Source organism: Lacerta agilis, chromosome 3 (genome assembly GCF_009819535.1).
Source record: "Lacerta agilis isolate rLacAgi1 chromosome 3, rLacAgi1.pri, whole genome shotgun sequence".
NCBI lineage: Eukaryota > Metazoa > Chordata > Lepidosauria > Squamata > Lacertidae > Lacerta > Lacerta agilis.
In genome coordinates, this window is record NC_046314.1 from 80,253,261 (window position 1) to 80,265,260 (window position 12,000).

Sequence of the window (12,000 nt, forward strand, 5' to 3'; positions counted from 1 at the left end):
ACTGTTTTTTGTAGCAAGGGGGCAGACATTGGTGGGGAGTGGGGAGCAGAAGGTTTTGCATGGTATTTGTTTATGGTGTGCATCATACTCAGGAATTTTTTGGAAGCTAATTTGCAAGGCTGGGCTGGCAAATAAAATTGGTCCAAATATTAGCCTCTTTGCTCCTACAGAAGACTTGCTGGGATAATTTAATGTTTTACATTTGGTGCTCAGCTCTAGCAAAGATTCAGTGTTCTCCTTCTTTCTTTTGTGATCAGGAAACGTTTCTACAAATAGATGGTGATCATGAGCCTCTGCTAATGACAGTGAATCTGTTCATTAGCTAGTGACATCCTTTTCCTCCCCCACATTCAAGTGATAGAAAGATCTATCAGCATCTTTGGTTGGCTGGATGACTTGTCACATGGGATGTACTGGATTACAATGGGGCATGGGGGAGAGAAAACTTGGATTTGGGGAAGTAACTGAGATCTGGCTGCCTTAGAAGATAAGCAGTGGCAATCTGAAAGCATGAACAAACTGCTGTTGTGATAACACTTAAATGGGATTCCCATAGGTTTGTTTTTTTCATTGGGATAATACATTGTGTCTTCATTGTTGTTCGTTGTTGTTTAGTCGTTTAGTCGTGTCCGACTCTTCGTGACCCCATGGACCAGAGCACGCCAGGCACTCCTGTCTTCCACTGCCTCCCGCAGTTTGGTCAGACTCATGTTGGTAGCTTCGAGAACACTGTCCAACCATCTCGTCCTCTGCCATCCCCTTCTCCTTGTGCCCTCCATCTTTCCCAACATCAGGGTCTTTTCCAGGGAGTAATCTCTTCTCATGAGGTGGCCAAAGTATTGGAGCCTCAGCTTCAGGATCTGTCCTTCCAGTGAGCACTCAGGGCTCATTTCCTTAAGAATGGATAGGTTTGATCTTCTTGCAGTCCATGGGACTCTCAAGAGTCTCCTCCAACACCATAATTCAAAAGCATCAATTCTTCAGCGATCAGCCTTCTTTATGGTCCAGCTCTCACTTCCATACATCACTACTGGGAAAACCATAGCTTTTAACTATACGGACCTTTGTCGGCAAGGTGTCTTCATTAGGTTTTTTGTTTTCATATGCATTGTTTATTGTCTTTTGGAGGTAGAGATTTATGTTTCATTTGCTCTCCTATGTTTATGTTGCTTTTGTGTGAGATCCATCCTGCCAGCATATTTCAGAAGAGTCCTCAGCGTGGTTTACTGTGTGTAAATACACACAAAAACTCTCTAGGTAATAAACTTAAAAGAAACAATAACTCATACAGTAAGAAGTATTGCAGTTAAAAAAAAACCAACAACACTCACTGACAGACCAGTAGGCAGTAGTAAGATCAGTGACTGTCCTAGAAAAAAAGTTTTAAAAAAGTAAGTGATGATAAGAGTTGCAATGGTTCAGGATCACAGGGTCAAATTTATACAGGAAAATAGGTAGAATAAGAATGAGAAAGTGCTGGATTGGGGATGGTGAAGTTGGGGAAGAGGACAACAGGATTTGAAAAACACTGCAGCAATAAAATACAAAAAGAGCAGTCTGGACATTGTCAAAAGCAATCTGATCAATTCTTAAATGACAGAATGAATGCTGTCTCTGAGGCTTTCAGCTTTTACAGTTTCGTTTTCCTATTTTAAAAAGTGTCTGCCTCATACATTCTGTTATCAAAGAACAACACAGTTAGGGGGAATTTTCTGCTTGGCAAAAACCAGTAAAAGTTAGTCCAAACTTAGTGATGCTTTATTCACCACCTGAACAATTGATGAATACTATATTTTTCATAGGCTTTTTTGTTATTGTTATCCAGAGTGTGGTGATATTTAGATGACGATAGTATGCTTATACTTGTTTACATCTTCTCCAATGGTTCTGTTAGTCCTTTCAGCCAGTCCTTTACTATTCCTCAAGACTTTCCCAATGGCTTTGATGCAGAGCGGGTCTTTTGTGAACTGAATGGTTCCTTCTGATGTCAGTTTAGCAGAGGTTGCTTCTTACAGAAAGCAGCAGGGGTTGGTGTTTGATTTTCACTTTTGCCCTATAGCCTTCTCTGCTACCCCCTCAAAGCAGATTTTCAGGAGACTGCTGAGGGAAGGGGAAATTGGTGAAAATAACCTTCCCTCTTTCTTGAGTGCTTATGGAATCTCTATTTCTGCCCCTCCCTTTAATTGGTGGGGTGGAGGGCAACGGTTTGAATAAGCTATGGAAACCTGATCAATATCCAATAGGCCTACAGCATTTCTTTGTGATTGAGTCAGGTGACCCTTATGTGTTGGGACATAGGCTGACTTGGTCCATGCTGTAGTTTGAGTCTAGATGTTCCAAAATCACAAAATTTCCATCTGAGTATGTGGTAAAATTGCCCAACTATCTTACCACTCCGTGTCAGTATACACGATCCAAATACCCATTAATACGCTATTCTGCAAATGTAGCTCTCCATATAAAGAAGCTTTCCATGTCATATATACCCCTACTCATAAAAGTGACCAAGAAGGCCTCTGTGTGCTTAGAGCATGGGTAGGCAAACTAAGGTACGAGGGCTGGATTCAGCCCAATCGCCTTTTAGATCCCACCCGCGGGCGGTCCAGGAATCAGTGTGTTTTTACATGAGTAGAATCTGTGCTTTTATTTAAGATGCATCTCTGGGTTATTTGTGGGGCATTGGAATTCGTTCATTTTCCCCCTCCAAAATATAGTCCAGCCCCCCACAAGATCTGAGGGACAGCGGACCGGCCCCCTGCTGAAAAAGTTTGCTGACCCCTGGCTTAGAGCTCTGCATGTGCATGGGGGTTGTAGTTCTTGGAAGTAAATTCCATTGAACTAAACAGAACCATGTTAGGTATTTAATATCCAGAGGCTGGTCTACCAATATTTCATTTCTAACTCTTATTGACCAAATGTGTGATCAAAGGAGGAAATGAGGGAGAATCTTCTTCTGATTTTCATATGTAGGAAAGTGTGCTTTCCCAAATAGGCTGCTATGTTCCACTGATTTTTCTCTCAAATCAGAGATAGTGAGGATAATGAATATCTTAAAAGACTGTATTCATGGTTCATTCAGATAATGTCCCATGGCTTTCCATGGATCAGGAGTAGACTTAGTTGCTGTATCTTAGTTGCCGTCTTCTTGGATACCCAATGTACAAAGTTACAACTGCTATGGGAAACTGCATATTCAAACCTCCACCGAAAATCCTAGTACAGTATAGATGTTAGCTTTGTGCACAATGGAACAGCAGGGCAAAGAGCACTTGAACTCGAGGCCTGAACAACCCAGACAGGATCCAGTTAACTAGCTCAGTACTAAGGCTTGTGCTGACTTTCTATGATATTCCCTGAGAATAACAAAGATTTCAAGTGGGTTAGTGAACTCAGGCAATGCAGTTTTGATCAGTAGAGTATCCTCTGTTAACTACAGCTGGAGCTGTTGATACAGTGGTACCTCGGGTTACGTACCTGATCCGTTCTGGGGTGCCATTCGCACCTCGAAAAGTATGCGACCTGAGCATCCATTTTGCACATGCTTCTATGCATGCACAGACCGTGTGGAACACTCTGCGCGTGCGTGGCACAGCGATCTTTACTTCTGGGTTTGCGGATTACGCAACCCGAAAGTACGCAACCTGAAGTGTTCGCAACCCGAGGTATGACTGTACTAGCATTCATATAAGGTATTTAATGCCTGCTCACATCATTCAAATATGAGCATATGCAGATGGGAATTGAATTGTAGGTCTATTTATTTTATTTTAGTTATTGGTGATGTGCAATGTTTTGAAAATACTTCCTGTAAAGTGAGTTATTTTCCAAACGTTCAGAATTCAGCATAGCTAGAAGAGGCTCTAAGCACTCAAGTTTTGAATCTTGCACTGTAGGCTTCAGGTGTTTACAAAAGGCACTATTTTATTATGGCACATGCTTTTGTAGGCAAGGTTTAATTGAAAGTGCAATAGCAGTTTTGTTAAAGCATGTGCTAAAGTGTAGCATATTATATTTATTCTTCCATAGTATCTAACTTGAGGGCAGGCTTGAAGAACACATGACATTGTTGGCCCCCTTTCAAAGGGATTCCTTGCTAGCCTGTATGCTATAATAAACTTTTATTGTAATCCTGTCACATTGATTATATACTTCTCATACAAAATTCTATTTTAGTTAGCTGTATTTCATTTCAATTTATGAATTGAAATGTTTTCCTTCTTAATGAATGTGTTTTTTCTGGGACAGAGGAGAGGGGGAAAGGGGGTGCAGGGCAGTACATGAAAGTGTATAACATTCTGTAAAAAGACAAATTGTAGACTTTCAGAAATGCAGAGCGAACGCCATGCGAGCGTTTACTATTATGCTGTTGGGCAGTAGGTGGCAAACTTCGCTTTTCTTTCTCCTTATATTTATTTTCATACCACAGATTGCCAGAATTTGAAGAGGCTAGTTTGAGTTCCCTGCAAGATGTCATTCCTTGGCAGCATAATTTTGAACCACCTATTTTTGCTCATTGTGTATATGCCTGATGTTGAACACTCAGCTGGGCCGCATTTTCCTCTGGGGTTACTTGGATATGAATAAATGCATAGATTGTTGTTCCTTTTCTTCTGTGGGTTTAAGCAACAGATTGCTAATATGGCCAATACATTACAAAAGAAGGAACATCTGCCAAGCACAACACTGGTTAATTTGTATCATGGGACCTTGTCATATATCTCTACCCTAGTTCTGGATAATCACCTCATGAAAGCTCAGTTGCCCCTTTTATCCCACAAACGTTTGATTGAATAGAGTAAAATGAAATGCTTGCTTGAGTTTCCTCTTAAAAGAGAATTACATTTCATTACCTGAGATGAAATGAGGATGTGCCAACCCCTGCGCCCAACCCATTTTTTGCAATGTGCCCCCGCCACCCCCACTTCTGATGCCAACAGAATGCCCTCTTCCACTGAGGCATTGCAAGGCATTGTCACTCATTTTATTAGCCCCCAGGGGCGGGGAAGACGAGCAGCAACACTGCACACTGGAATGCCCCTACCTCCATTGAAATTCTGGTACTGGCAGAAGTGGTGGGGTGGATGGGGCATTGCCTCTTCTGCTTCTGCCGCCTGAGGCAGCTGCTTCACCCAGCCTCATGGGTGGGCCAGCTCTGCTATTATAAGTGCCACAGGAAGTTTTGTGTGTGTGTATGATAGGTTGGATCCAGTGTGTCCCATCCATGTACAGAAAGAGATTACAGCAGAAATACCTGCTGGAGGAGGGCATTCTTCACTGGTTTCGATTTTCCAGCTCCATGCTGCTTCAGAGAGCTTCCTGGCAAGAGAGGCAGGAATAAACAGCTGCACCACTATAAGATGGGGGACACCTGGCTTGTCAGTAGTACACATGAAAAGGGTTTAGGGGTCTTAGCAGACCACAAGCTTAACATGAGTCAGCAGTGTGATGTAGCAGCAAAGAAAGCTAATGCTGTTTTGGACTGCATCAACAGAAGTACAGTATAGTGACCAGAGTAATAGTACCGCTTTATGCTGCCTTGGTCAGATGAAACTGGAGTTTGGTGCCCATTTCTGGGCACCACAGCTTAAGAAGGATATTGACAAGCTGGAACGTGTGCAGAGGAAGGAGACCAAGGTGATCAAGGGCCTGGAAAAAAACAAGCCTTATGAGGAACAGTTGAGGTAACTGGGTATATTTAGCTTGGATAAGAGGAGATAGGATAACCATCTTCAAATTTCTAAAGGGCTGCCACCTGTTTTCTCCTGCTCCAGAAGACCCAAACCGGTGTCTTCAATTTACAAGAAAGGAGATTCTGACTAACCATCAGGAAGAACTTTCTGATGGTACGGAATGGAATCTCCCTTGAGAGGTTGTGGACTCTCCTTCCTTTGAGGTTTTTAAGCAGAGGTTGGATGGCCCTCTGTTATGGATGCTTTAGCTGAGATTTCTGGGTTGGACCTCAAGGTCTTTTCCAACTTTACAATTCTGTGATTCTCTGGAGCAGCTTTTGAAGGTGCAAATAATTTCTTTCCACTTGCTATATCAGGAAAGCTCTGTGAACAGAACTCCACCCATGGACAGGTTTTGTTTCATACAAATATGAATGTCCAGGTTCTGTTTTGGGCAGGCAAAATAAGCATTTAAGTTCTAAGAAAACTGGTAGGCAGTTGCTTTTGGTCCAACAAAGGTACTATGTGCAAAAGACATAAAAGGCAGCTCACACTATTAAGAGGCAGCAGTGTGGCATACAACCTCTTGTATTTAAGAGATCTGGCTAGGCATGTGGCCACAGTCTAGAGGTTTACAAGCACAGGAGGAAGCTGCAACAAGTTCAGAAGACTGAACTCAGTTCATATATTCTCTTCCCTGCTAACCATTTGTCCAGAAGGAGGAAAGGTTTATGTGTTCTTAGCCGCTTTTCTTATGGACCAATAGGTTGTTTCTCCTAGCCCTTCAGCATTTAAATAGCTTCCTAACAGGGACTCCCTGTATTTTCATTGGTTTCCAGGCACAATTTAAGTTGCTGGTTTTGACCTGGAGATAGTCTCACACTCAGTTATTTAAGGATTGCTTTCTGTTATGTGAACCTGCCATGCAACTGAGATAATAATTAAATGTTTTTCTCCTTTATCTTCTTAGGTCAGGCAGATGGGTACCAGATATTTATTGTAGCCCCTCAAAATATGGGGGGAATTCCTCCCAAGCATTGTGAATCTGAGATTTTAGTATTTGATCATCTAGATTTTTGTGGATTTTTTGTTTGTTGTTTTTGCTGTTGCTCTGTCTAGTATGGTTTGACTGGATTTAGCCCCCCCCCCTCCTTTTCTGGATAACTGATATATGTATAACTTTATTTAACTACTGCTTAATATTTTGTTTTTGATATGGTATTATATGGTGGTTGCCTTCATGAATTATGTAAATTATCTTGAATTCCATATTTTTGACAGAAAACAGGTGTACTACTTAAAAATAAATATAATCCCCTTTAAAAATCCCCATAAGGTGTTTTTGTTTTGTTTTTAACATCGTTTTCAGCTTGGAAAAATAAAACTGTGATGGAGGTGGCGAACTGCACTTCTGTATTTGTAAGATTTCTTTACCATAAGATAAAGTTTTAAAAACAAGTAGAGCCTTTGCAATTACAAAACGAACAAATTCAGCAGAAGAGATAGGTCCCACAAAACAAAATGCCTTACCTGTCAAAGGGCATGATAAAGAGGTGCATCTTCAGCTTATGACAAAAGCAGAAGTATAAAGATTCCAAGCACATCTCTGTGGGTGACTTCCTTAATTTAGTGACTGCCACAGAAAAAGCACTCTCTTGGAATGCCCTTCCCAACAGCTCTGAGGATAGTAGAAGTAACAAAATCAACTGCTGCTGTTCTTAAGATCCATAATCCTTTTGAGGACCACAAAGGCTGATAGACCAGATTGGTAAGGTTGGCACGTTTGAGTCACTTAACTCTTTAAAACAGTCACACTTTCTTAGCTGGAGAACAGTGGACTCAGCTATATGGGATAAATGCCTATATAAATTTTAATTAAATGGGATTTAATTTAGACCTGTAAACTTTTATTGATAGATTAATCAGCTGAAGCTTTAGCTAATTAACTGGTGGAAACAAAATTTTAATTTGTCTTGTGCCAAGTTTGATGTCATACTAGTGCCAGGTAAAGACGCTTTTATTTGGCCACACATTCCAACACTTACTTTAACAATGGCTTTATTCTTTGCTGTTGGAATTTGTTTTCTGTGTTTTATATTTTCATCATGCTAATTATCTGGAAACCTATGTCCCTACTGTGGAAGGATGTGTGGATCCCGAATTGGCCTCCACAGTCACTTACGGACTCATTGTCAAAACCGTGTTTATGGAAGACAATATTTGGCTACGAGTGATTGCCGAAGAAGAAGAAGAAGAAGAAACTGTGGTGGTCAACGCAGAATTCCTTGGGGATATCTGTTAAATGTTTCTCACACTACAATGAAGTTCAAAGTCATTTTTTCCTTGCTGATGCTGAAAGGGGAAGATTGCCTGAAAGTCTCTCTGCAATGTTTGCCAAGTTGTTTGACATATTATGAATGTTGCTGTGGGTTGTCCCCCCCTCCCCCTTTTGATGATATTCCCAATGTTCTAACTAATAGTGACTCATAAAGGATTTTATATCTGATGCAACATCCTGAGCAATGTGCTGCGTAATGTGTTAAAATCTATGTTCTGTGTCATCAATTATTTTTAAGCATCTTGATCAATTTCTTTTGTAAGCTGACTGAAATTGCTTGAAGACAATCCGTATATAAGGATAAGGATTTCTTTGTAGATGTACTGTCAATTTTTGGCCATATAGTGATCAGGATAAAGGACCTATTTAAGAGTTTGCTACAATGCCACTATTCATTCCACTTTTGTCACTGTGGAACACATTTTCTCTTTATTGAATTAGTTTGAAAATGAAGGCACAATTTGGCATGCTGTTGTCTGTTGTAAATATCTTGTTAGAAAAGATAAGGTTGTGATACTGGAGGTTTACATTTTCATGTTCTGTTATAGTTTGTAGCTGTTTTAGGACACTATAATATATTTATGTGTTTTTTTATACTGTACAACACATTAAATTGTTAAAGAGTTAATATTGGCTGCAGGTCCTTGTCAAACGTACAGGGACACATCCAGATTTGCTGCCCCATAATGTGTGGAATGCCTCCAGGAAGGTGCAGAAAATTATTTGGTTCAAAGATTGGTTTGCAAAATGGGACTTAACAAAACTTGCATTCAAATGTGCTATTCGTCTAGCTGATACATGTGTTATTTAAGGTAGTTATATACTTCTTGATCACTTAAGTCTCAAGTGGTATACATTAAAATTATTTAGATAATAAAAAACAGAAAATGTCTGTTTCAGGAGAAAGGTATTTGTTGGACTTCTGAATTCATTATTGTTTGTTTGTTTGTTTGTTTGTTTTCAGCCTTTCACCTGAAGGCCCTATGGTGGGTTACCACCAGTGCTTTTTTATAGAAAAATAGGTGCCAGTACTCACCATGAAGTTGTTATAGTAAGTGCCACACTTTTTAACAACAACGAAAAGTGGTGCCGGTACTGTGTTCCCTTGAGTGCATGCTGAAAAAAGGCACTGGTTACCACATTGGCCAACCAGGTCCCTTTGCTGTTGCTTTCCAGAGATTCCTATTCAGCAGCTTACTTCCTCTGAAGTTGGAGGTTTCCATGTAGCCATCATGAGCAGCAGCAGCAGCAGCCCTGTAGACTGTCCCTCCATGATTTAATTAATTTTAATTCAAACCCCATGGCTCAATTAAAATGAAGTAAGTAATAAAGCCCATTGAACAGTGGGTCTCGTCTCAGTTTTTTATTTCATTATTTGGAAGTTACATTAGTACTGACACTTAACTTTATCTGTAACATGGGAAAGATAAAACAGCATTCATAACATTGATACTGAATAGAAACTAAAGAAAAGAAAAAAGAAATCTGAATTTTGTTTTTGCATGTGTGGAAAAAGAATATGTGCAATTTTCACACCAGTCCATTAAGTCTGTAATTTCTTTCCTTCAGTATCTTTTCTGAAATAAAATGTTGTTTTCTATAGAGGATTGTGTGTTACAGTTTTGTTATGTGTGGGTCGCTGCTCTGCCCCACTTGATGAGTAGTAACACACTGCTTAAGATGATAATTTAAACTAGGCTAATATATTTGGGAATTCAAGCATGTACTGCTTTGAAGTCATTAAGAGCGGAAGGAAGAAAAGAGATCTGGAGCAGGCATCCAATAATGAACCATGTAAATCAAAAGAATGTGAAAAGAAACTTCTCAAACCTAACCCTAAGGATATAAACACCTTATAACTTTTATTTATTTATTTATTTATTTACATAATTTAAACTTGTCGATGACAGGATTCAGTATCTGGATTGAGCAGAAATTTGTTGCCTTTGTAGCACAAAGCCAAGATCAAAAAGTTTTAATGCCATGCAGCATTTGTAAACAAACAAAACCGTTACATGTGGAAAATCTATTTACAGCAGTTGAAGCCCAAAATCTCAATGGCTGGGCATAGCGTTGTGGAATTCTTGACTTTGTCACTTTAGAACAGCTGATCCCTTTCCATATCATAAACTACTTTTGGATATTTGTTCAGTTTCAATATACATCTGCCCTCTGGCAGCATGGGGACTTCTGTTTCAGAAATACAGGTCCAAATCTTATTTTGGGCTGTGGTTCTTTGGCTCCAAAATGATAATTATATGTGGCTTTTCCAAATTCCTTAAAAGTGTAGAAACAAAAAAATTATAGCTGTTTTCCAGTTTGTATTTTTGAAAATATTTGATGCACAGTCTTGAGAGTTCTTAATCAAATGTGAAATTTCTTGTAAAGGAAAAAAAGGAGGTACAAAATGCATTTTTTAGAAGAAACTAGAGATTTTCTTAAAAGCCAAAGGAATGACTTATAGGCTTTAAATTTACCTACTGCAAATAAGAAAACAACCTATTCCTAGACCTCTGGTATGCAGTCTGGGCTCTTGGTCCACAGCACTTAAGAAAATATAGGCAAAGTGGTATTGAAATAAGAATGCCAAGTTCTTCCAGACTTTGTTGGTTCAGGCATGTGTCAGAAATAGCCTCATAGTTGCTACTTGCAAGCTGACATTGGACTGAAGTTACACCTATTTTTACATCAGAAGGGCTAGATTCCTTTTCACGTACTTTATCCGTGTTGATCATGGGCTGAAATCAGGGATACAGTGTTCTTTGGTTAGCTATGTTTGCATTTCTCCGCATTCCAGAGTGGTGAATTTGGATTTAAGAAACGAGAGAGTGTAAAATATGTGCCCGTTTACTCCCCAAGTAAATAGTGGCTACAATGTTTGAATGCTTTACAGATCAAAAGGCACCAACAGTTGCTTTGACATTCAACAAACTCTTAGGTCCAGATAGGATAATACATTTTTTCATTTGTGTGAGTACTCCCATATCTCCCAGTTGTGTACTTGTGCAAGCAACAGTACCATATGATCCAGGAATATGTGACACACTTGGCTATTGCAGCTACTGTGGTCTTGGAGGTTGGAAAATGTCTGCGTCTCTTCAACCGCAGAAATTACTGCACTGAGTACCCAGCTCACATGTTAAGAATTGCTCGTGCAAGGATGAAGTTAGGTACCGGTAATTGCAACCTGATTTGCAACTCTTTCTGCAGAGCCATTCTTCCTTAACTGTGTTTTCTCCCACTAGAGTTCTTATGCATCTGCACTCACTAGCAAGGAATTGTACATGCTTGATTAAAACCAACATATGTAGAGTCAGGAGGATCATGTGCAGCAATGGTCACATAGGCCCTTTTGTTTAACCAGGACATTTGCATCAAATTCCATTGTATCATAGACCCAAGGTGCCCTTTCACATCAGAAAATGAAAACTAAAACAAAAAGATACAATCACAACATAATCCACACGGTAAAATTGTAGCTACCTTCTTAATTTTGGAAAAATCTTATTTACTCAGAATCAAATTCCAATGATTGCAATGACTGTAATGTTTTCAGATAAGAATGCTTAAGGTTTAAATTCCAGTTTTAAGTTTCGGTTACTAAAATTTAATTTCTGAAAAAAGATGGGGCACAATGCTTATGTTCCTAAAAGCAAATTTATGATAGGGGAAAAAAAGATGAACACGTCACTCAGTGAAGTCAGAGGCTCTCCTGCTGAGAGTTTGGTGGATGAAGGATCCATTTCAAATTCTGTAGCAATGTCAAGCATGTTGCCAATGTTAGTGTCCACTTAAACAAGGTCTTCCCATCAAGTGCTGTGATCAAATGTTGCAGGGTTATCTCGTTGGTGTGGAGGGCACAAACCAACCAGATCAGCTTATGACCAAGCTTGACCTTTACCCAGTGCATGTTACCACCCTCCCACCCTGTGTTAACATTTGTAGAATTACCACCAATGGCCTGCAGGCTCTTATCAATGCCCTTCATGAAAT

General features: G+C 39.7%; 1 protein-coding gene across 8 annotated transcripts in view; it reads left to right on the forward strand.

Moving 5' to 3' along the window:
• The window catches only part of LTBP1 (latent transforming growth factor beta binding protein 1), a 175,142-nt gene that overhangs the window by 19,637 nt on the left and 143,505 nt on the right, over nucleotides 1-12,000 (forward strand). The gene's annotated exons all lie outside the window — the stretch shown is intronic.